This window comes from Primulina huaijiensis, chromosome 15 (genome assembly GCF_012295235.1).
Source record: "Primulina huaijiensis isolate GDHJ02 chromosome 15, ASM1229523v2, whole genome shotgun sequence".
NCBI classification, from domain to species: Eukaryota; Viridiplantae; Streptophyta; class Magnoliopsida; order Lamiales; family Gesneriaceae; genus Primulina; species Primulina huaijiensis.
The window spans coordinates 16,139,311-16,149,656 of NC_133320.1; positions in this window are offsets into that span (position 1 = coordinate 16,139,311).

A 10,346-nucleotide genomic window follows, 5' to 3' on the forward strand; every position below is an offset into this window, starting at 1 on the left:
TTACACAATTTTACAAAGTGACTTTCGACCGGGTATGAATGAGAGTCGCCCTACATTTAACACGTCGCCCATACCATTTCAACAATATTCTGACACAGAAGGGTATGAGGTTGGTGAGAAAATTGTCGATACCAGTACATCTGCAGCCCAAACAAGTATGCATGGAGATGCTGAACAGATGTTAGGTCGTGGACGGAGAGTGATTAGAAGACCACCGTGTGGCACTGGGGGGGCATCATTACCATCAGCATTAACTATTTATTTAGAGATGCACAATTACTTACGTCAAATTGTTGTATGCTTTTTTCTTTTCATTTGAAGTTATTGCTGTAAAATTTATATTTGAATAGTGTATATGTGGGGATCCGAACGCTAATTCATGTCTTAATCATTATTAAGTCAAATATAACAAATAAGACAAGTGGGACTAAATTTTTATCTTTTGAAATTATAAATGTGGAAACGTAATGTATTCTATCTAATAAACATGTCAATATAAAAATACAAATCATGTACTACATGTCTCTATCTCAAATAGGTTCAACAGTCATACATCAAGTGCTGAATCCTATTCTGCTTCAGAGCCTGGATCTCCACACTAACTATCATATCTCATTCTCTTCCTGATCATGATCATGTCCCACCTGTTGTCATGCACACATACAAACAAGACAACTGCTGGATAACTCCGGTGAGAATTACATTCCCAGTATAAATCATGTATACATGCATTTCATATAAACAAGTATAAAAGCATGAATAGATAATCGTAAAATGTATCAAATCAGACACATGAATCAACACAGACTCTGAATCACACTCAGTGACTCTTAGACTCACATAAATCAATGCAAACTCTTAATCACACTCCGTGACTCTTGGACTCTGACTCGACTCGTCCTAATTTAGGGATCCCGATCTGAATAAGAACATACACCTACCTACTCTCCAATCGGGGTGGTGGTACATTCTTATTCACGGACTTTGGACCTTTCCATATCAAATCTCAGCGATAGGAGCTGCTCTTCTCCCCAACATATCGATACGACCAAACGTCCGACATCTTGGCGACTCCACCACAGACTAGGCGCATCCGCCCTGGCATACACTGACGATAACTAGGCATGTCCTGCCAAACATCTGTGACAATGTGCAATGGGCCAGTGACGATTCCATCACTATCTGGCACCTCTGTCACGAGATCAATCGTCTATGACTAGGCGCATCCTCCTATGACTCAATACATAAATCGATAGATCAAAGATAACAATCTCATTCAATTGCAAATATCAATGCAACAAGGTAAAGTATGTCATTTAGGGGAACTCAAGTCAGATCTAACTCGAGTTATATCCTCCTCGTTCAACATTGATTTATACCTTTCTTTTCGTCGATCAATCTTGCTCTGTTCAGTCTTTGAAGCCTTCGATCCCAACTCTGGAATAACAGTATTGAGGAGTACAATATCATAATACAACCCAACACAAGAATTCTCAATCAAATCAACTTTTGACGGCATAACGGCACGATATCGATATCCCGGGCAACTCAAACAATATGAGATATCAATCAACAAATCATAATCAATAACAACACAATCTGATATCTAATCTCAATCAAATCCATTCTGAAAATCATACCAATTTCATATGGTATCTGTTCTTCAATCCGGTTTCAATTATACGATGTCTACGATATCAAGAACACCTTATATGAATCATATCCGATTCCTTCAACATCATATTTTCAAATCATATCAAAACATAAGAAAACTTACGTCTTGTCAAATCTTGTAACGAGAGGAACACGGTACTGAACTCGGATTCAAAATCGGATGGCCGGATTTCACAAAATCACGAGTCTAAAATATGATAGCTTTGAAGCTTTCCTGGGAGCTTCCTTGGTTTTTATCTTGTTTCATCTGAAGGAATTGAAGGATATATGTATATATATCTCCACTTGCATGTGTAAGAAACGTGGCTTATTTTTCTTGCATCTCAGTCGGCGCTCGGGCGGTCAAAAAGTACCGCTCGGGCGCGGAATGTTCTGTCCGAGAACTTTGCTTGTTATCCACTGGCGCTCGGGCGGTCAAAACTACCGCTCGGGCGCCAGACGTTCTGTCCAAAGACAAAGCTGGTGGTGCACTGGCACTCGGGCGGTCTTCTTCTACCGCTCGGGCGCCAAAGGTTTTGTACAAAAGATTAGTATTATGATGTACCGACGCCCAGCTACCCCACTCGAGCTTCTACAACTTCAATTCTGTCAAGTAAGTAATGTCTGATTACAGTGATTACATCTCAGGCATTACATTTCTCCCCCCATAAGATCTGATTTCGTCCCCGAAATCACAATTAATCAAATTACATCAAATAAGATACGAAGACATAACAGAAGCTAAATAGGAAACTCACATCAATGAAATAACGCTGGGAATTTATGTCTCATGTCTGATTCAGTTTCCCAGGTTGCTTCTTCAATGTCATGACGACTTCACTGAACTTTCACAAGCGGAATAGTCTTTGTTCTGAGCTGCTTTTCTTTGCGATCAAGAATCTGGATCGACTTTTCAAAATAACTCAGAGTTTCGTCCAGTTCTGCCTCATCTGGCTGAATAATATGTGAAGCATCAGGAATATATTTCCGCAATAAAGACACATAAAAGACATCAGGTATTCCAGATAAAGAAGACGGTAATGCGAGTCGATAGGCACAATCTCCTATCTTCTCGAGAATCTCATACGGCCCAATATATCGTGGAGACAACTTCCCTTTCTTGTCAAATCTGACAACGCCTCTGAAAGGTGAAATCTTTAAAAATACTCTGTCTCCTGCCTCAAATACCAACGGTTTTCGTCGCACATTGGCATATTTGGCCTGTCTATCTTGAGCTGTCTTCATTTTCTGTCGAATAAGCTTCACTTTCTCAGTCATATCTCAGATCATATCAGGCCCAATCTCAGGTACCTCAGAGATATCGTTCCAATACAGAGGGGATCTGCAATGCTTGCCGTACAACCCTTCAAACAGTGCCATCTCTATATTCGTCTGATAGCTGTTGTTGTACGAATACTCACAAAGAGGCAAAGAATCTTGCCAACTAGTGCCAAAATCTAGCACTACAGCTCCACGGATATCCTCCAGTGTTTGGTTAGTTCGCTCCGACTATCTATCGGCCTGTGAGTGATATGTGAAAGAGCTTGTTGTATACTCTGCAAACAGTACAAAATCAACCGAAAATCACGGTCTGATATAATCAACTTTGGCGTTCTGTGCGATCTGACCACCTCTTTGACAGAAATCTCAGTAATCTAGTCATATCTGTACGTCTTCATGTACAAACTAGAATCCACAGACTTGATCCGTCTGTCATTCTTATCTCAAATAAATGCTCAATTTCGAGAGGAATGCCGTAGTTTCATCACGATATCCCTGGAAATGTGATCCATTTCCATTCAAGAATCGATAATCTATATAACCAATCTCCTGGTTTCATTCGTCCTGCTTTATTGGTGGCCAATTTGGACATCTCAGTACAAACTCTGCCACAATTGATCTCATTTGTTTCCCTAAAATCTGTCTTTTCAAGTCATCTTACATTTTTCTATCATCAGAATAAATGTTGAATCAAAGATTGTGCACTTCTGACAATACCTGTCGTTTCAAATCCGAAACATCTGGCACAACAAATCAGTTATTTATATGCAATACAGTATCACATACCTGATATCTGATTGATACTCTGCTCTAATCATCGAAATCAAGTTCTGACATTCTGAACAAATTTCTGAACTGCTTTCATTCACAAAATCCGCTCTGATTTAACTCACACCGTATAGAGTCCCAACGATATGTTATCTGTATCAAATATTGATTGAAAAGATAACAAGCCTCAAGCAGATTCAATATAACAATCGTATATAATATCCTGCTAAATTCATGTAACCACGAATTTCTGACACCGATGTCGTTCTCAGCCAACTGATGACGGCCTCAACTGTGCTAAAATCAATCGATATACTATCTTCGAATATCAACTCTCCTGAATACAATCTATCTCAATCAAGATGCACATCTCAACAATTCCTGTATACAACATCTCAGTTCTCAGAATATTCAGTACAGTTTTCGAATATTCGATTCAGTCAGTCATATGCTTTGAATATATCAGAATATCATAGATAAAACGAGCATAAAATCATCAGAATACTTCTAAACACTGGGTTCATCAATTCACAAACATAGCTGGAGCATCCCAAGAGAAACATTTAATCAAATATAACTCTCGGCTAGTAAATCTTCTAACTGATATTTCAATTCTTTCAATTCAACCAGTGTCATTCTGTACGGAGTTTTAGAAATAATAACAGTACCTGGTATCGAATCAAGGCTGAAATTAATCTCCGTGACTGAAAGGCAAACCCGGAATCTCATCTGGGAAGACTTTAGCAACTATCCTGTCACTGGCAAATCAGTCAACGATACGCTCAATTTCAGTAAATCAACTGAATATATAAGGAATCACTCCGTTCCTTTCGATAATCATCGAGTCATGAACATCACATATATCAAAGGTATTCTAAATCTAGAATCCTTACCGTACCATGTTCATTATTCGGCCATTTCAGGTCCGAATCTTACCATTTCCTGGAAATAGTCTGTGATAGCTCTGTACTTGGTCAACATATCAGTATCAATAATGCGGTCAGAATTAGACAACACCAGTACAATACAAGCTAACTCAATCTCATTCTCATCCTATTGCAGTATCCGATGTTTCACCGAATTCACTGATATCAAACCTCTCCCAAACAGGTAAAGAGATAACTACTACAGTAGATACAAATTCAACAGATAAAGCATACATCAACGCAATTCATTTGGAAATCATAAACAGGATGTACTAGTATTTCTCAATATATATATACAGAATAATCATAAAAATCAATTACCTGCCACTATATCATCAAGTGCATCCTGGGTCTGCTCCTCTGTCACTGCAACCACTCTAGCTTCCTTCTGGCCCTAGTTGTGAATAGGTAGAGGGTGGTAGCTGGGACAAGTGAACAACAGATGATGGTCTACAAGTCTGAGTAACTGATCCAGCTGATTCTGCTCCCTGGAATCTTCGGAAACCTCTCTGTGGACAAACTCTCGCAAAATGTCTTGAATGTCTGCAGATGCGGCAACTACCAATTACTCCTTGGCATTGCTTGGTGAGGTGTCTCGCTCCGCAAGTTCTGCAGTAAATTCCTGTATAACTCTGACTAGACCCACTGAAGCTAGATGAACCGCTCCCTAACTTCTTAAAATGTTTCTTTCGAGCTTTCAACTGTTCCTTCTTTCCACTGCTGCTACCACCAGTCCCCAGTCTGAGAGGTGGTTGTTGTGGTCTCGATGTTGGAGGCACCAACGAAGCTCCTTTCTGTCTCATCAGACAGGCTTCGGCTCTCTTGGCTCTACTCAGAGCATCAGCAAAAGTATAGGGTCGGCCCGTTTTCACCAATGTCAATATCTCAGGAGTTAATCCCCTAATAAACTGATCGATCACAGCTTCATCATTCCCAGTCACGTGAGGAGCAAAACGTAACAAGGTAGAAAATTTGGTCACATATTCTTCTATACTCATCTGATCCTGTGTCAAATTTTCAAATTCTACCCTCTTATCTTCTCGATACAAACTTGGGAAAAACCTTTTATAAAACTCAACTTTAAAGATCTTCCAAGTAATCATTGTACCACTCTGTTCTATGGCCTCTTTAGTTGCGATCCACCAACTCTTCGCGACTTCCTGTAACTGGTGCCCAATCAATTTAACTCTACGTTCATCTGGATACTCGAGTGAATCAAACAGTATCTCAACATCGTCTAGCCAGCTCTCAAAATCACTCGTTTTCTCAATACCCCTCAGAATCGGTGGTTGAAATGACTGAAACTTCTTCAACTGTATTTCCATCGGAGTTTCTAACACATCCATCTGATCAGTCACCCTACTATCTCGTTCTGGAATTCTCCGAGGAGGTATATCTGATTACCAAAAGAATTAGTAACCAAATACAACAAACCTGTTTCAGCCCTCCTCTGATCATCTTACTGCTGATCGAGAATCGGTCCTCAATAATACACATTACCAATCAAATCAAATCATTCAGGTAAACATGTATTAAATAAAGCAGTAAATCATGCTGGCATTCACAAGCAAGGAAAGAAAAATCATCCTACCCCGCTCACTAGCTTCTATCTAAGTCTAAGGTACCTACAGTTCTGGAACCTACTGCTCTGATACCACCTGTTGTGGGGACCCGGACGCTAATTCATGTCTTAATCATTATTAATTCAAATATAACAATTAAGACAAGTGGGACTAAATTTTTTTCTTTTGAAATTATAAATGTGGAAACGTAATGTATTCTATCTAATATACATGTCAATATAAAAATACAAATCATGTACTACATGTCTCTATCTCAACTAGGTTCAACAGTTATACATCAAGTGCTGAATCATATTCTGCTTCTGGGCCCGGATCTCCACACTAACTATCATCTCTCATCCTCTTCCTGATCCTGATCATGTCCCACCTGTTGTCATGCACACATATAAACAAGACAACAGTCGGATAACTCCGGTGAGAATTACATTCACAGTATAAATCATGTATACATGCATTTCATATAAACAAGTATAAAAGCATGAACATATAATCATAAAATGTATAAAATCAGACACATGAATCAACACAGACTTTGAATCACACTCAGTGACTCTTAGACTCACATAAATCAATGCAAACTCTGAATCACACTCCGTGACTCTTGGACTCTGACTCGACTCGTCCTAATCCATGGATCCCGATCTAAATAAGAACATACACCCACCTACTCTCCAATCGGGGTGGTGGTACATTCTTATTCACGGACTTTGGCCCTTTCCGTATCGAATCTCAGCGATAGGAGCTGCTCTTCTCCCCAACATATCGATACAACCAAACGTCCGGCGTCTTGGCGACTCCGCCACAGACTAGGCGCATCCGCCCTGGCATACACTGACGATAACTAGGCGTGTCCTGCCCTGACATGTCCTGCCAAACATCTGTGACAAACTTGCAATGGGCCAGTGACTATTCCATCACTATCTGGCACCTCTGTCACGAGATCAATCGTCTATGACTAGGCGCATCAGCCTATGACTCAATACATAAATCAATAGATCAAAGATATCAATCTCATTCAATTGCAAATATCAATGCAACAAGGTAAAGTATGTGATTTATGGGAACTCAAGTCAGATCTAACTCGAGTTATATCCTCCCGGTTCAACATTGATTTATACCTTTCTTTTCGTCGATCAATCTGGCTCTGTTCAGTCTTCAAAGCCTTCGATCCCAACTCTGGAATAACAGTATTGAGGAGTACAATATCATAATACAACCCAACACAAGAATTCTTAATCAAATCAACTTTTGACGGCATAACGGCACAATATCGATATCCCGGGAAACTCAGACAATATGAGATATCAATCAACAACTCATAATCAATAACAACACAATCTGATATCAAATCTCAATCAAATCCATTCTGAAAATCATACCAATTTCATATGGTATCTGTTCTTCAATCCGGTGTCAATTATACGATGTTTACGATAACAAGAACACCTTATATGAATCATATCCGATTCCTTCAACATCATATTTTCAAATCATATCAAAACATAAGAAAACTTACGTCTTGTCGAAGCCTGTAACGAGAGGAACATGGTACTGAACTCGGATTCAAAATCGGATGGCCGGATTTCACAAAATCACAATTCTAAAATATGAAAACTTTGAAGCTTTCCTGGGAGCTTCCTCGGTTTTTATCTTGTTTCATCTAAAGGAATTGAAGGATATATGTATATATATCTCCACTTGCATGTATAAGAAACGTGGCTTATTTTTCTTGCATCTCAGTCGGCGCTCGGGCAGTCAAAAACTACCGCTCGGGCGCGGAATGTTCTGTCCGAGAACTTTGCTTGTTATCCACTGGCGCTCGGGCGGTCAAAACTACTGCTCGGGCGCCAGACGTTCTGTCCAAAGACAAAGCTGGTGGTGCACTGGCGCTCGGGCGGTCTTCTTCTACCGCTCGGGCGCCAAAGGTTCTGTACAAAAGATTAATATTATGATGTACCGACGCCCGGCTACCCCACTCGAGCTCCTACAACTTCAATTCTGTCAAGTAAGTAATGTCTGATTACAGTGATTACATCTCGAGCATTACAGTATACAAATTATTATTGATTTTTTAAAAGTGTGGAATGTAGTGATTGTGAGTTATTATTCTTTTACTGAAAAATTTCCGGATAAAGTTATAGTAACGAAAAAACATAAGTATAATTACTAAATCAAGTCAAATAAGTCAACACAATTGATATTAAAACATCTTTATAACAATACAACACTGAATACAATTTATTTACTACTAAGTTCAATTCTCCCAAATCAAATTCTGAATTACTGAGACTCGGCGTAATTCTCTAAAATTCTGATAATCACACGATCGACGCAATTTATAAAGAGAGGAGAATCATGGATTCTTTATAACTAACAAAAAATACCACAGAGTGAAGAAAAAAATGCTGCGCAAGAAGAATGCCGAAAGCCTGAGCTGAAGAACTGATGAATTCGCCAAATACTCGGTGCAATTTTATTACATATTTTTCAAAATTGTTTTGTATATAACCACACAAATTAATTTGACAATAAAAATTAATATAATTTACTTATATTAAACTAAACACAACTTCATATATAATTTTTTTTAAAACGTAACAAAATACTTTATAATTTCATTAGTATTAAGTACACTAATATTAACTCATTCTTATATTAAATTAAATTATTTATATTAAAAATACTAACCATGAATTATTTTCAAAAATCAAAAAATCATATTTATTATTTTTTTAATATTCAAACTATTTTTTAATATCGCGATTAATATTAAAAATATACTATTTAACTAAATTATACTTAATCATATAATGTTAATGAACAAAATTATAATTACATTAATATAATATAAATAATACAAACAAAATATTAAAAAAATTAATTAAATTACCTTCTCAGACGTAATTATATGGAACTTGTAATAATATCAACGGACGATGCTAATATCTGAAATAAATGACAAGTATTATAAAAAAAAATTAGACAAAAAAAATTACTTCTTTATATATAATTATAATTTTATCAACGAAATTAAACATTACCTCTTCGTATCTCTTCAAATGAAATGAATGATAAAATCAACTAATAATATTAATATATGATCGAAGTAGAAAAGATGGATTTTGCGCATATAAATCGGATGAAAGAAATAAGTTGCAAGAATGAATGAATATGAGGAATAATTATTTTCGGCGATGATGGAAAGAATACCCGCATTTCTACTTAAAGGAAGAAAACACACGGATTCTTAGAATCCGTGACAGTTTGTCACTGATTTTGTCTTAGCGACAGTTTTTGGTTAAACCGTCGCCGATAGCAGCGGTTTTACACAAAAAGTCGCCGATCTCCCTTTTATTTTTTTTTAAAATAATTAAAAAAGTTAAAATCCGGACCCACGGATTGGATAGAATCCGTGCCCCCACTTTCTTTTTCTTTTTTTTTTAAAAAAAATAATAAAAAATTTGAATCCGGGACAGTAAGTACCGGATTGTACTAGTTTTACAGACCTTTCACAACTTGCCACATTTTTACAATGATTTTATTAATTTATAATATTTAAAAAAAAAACCGGTAACAAAGTCAACAAATCAAATCTACATCAGATTACATGCATTTATTTTTGCTTTACAGTAAATTAAAGTTCGTCATTATATATATATATATATATATGTATGTATTGCCTTGGAAATTCACTCTACACCATTCAAATTCAAGTTATCAGTATTACTAGTAAAACGGAAAATGGAGAGAAATGGGATGAAGCTTGAGTTTGCATCAATCGCTATGGGGCTTCTCGTATTCATGGCCACTGCTGCAAGTGCTACTGAAATTAATGGCAGAGGTGTTAATTCTAGTGTCTGCTATCAAGATTGCATCGTACGAAAAGGCTGCACCTTGTATAAACCACTCACCTGCTTCACATCTTGTGCGGAGGAGTGTTCTCAGACACCGCCAGCCAAGCTGTCGGCGTGGGAACCAGGGGCGGATCCAAGATTCTTTAATGTCTGGGGCTGGCTCCATCATGTGTTAAACAATAATAGATTCAGTTACAATTGAACCGAATATTCTAAAATCGAATTAACTGAACTTTTTTCCAACAAACCGAACCGACCGAACTTTACTGCGAAAACCTAAC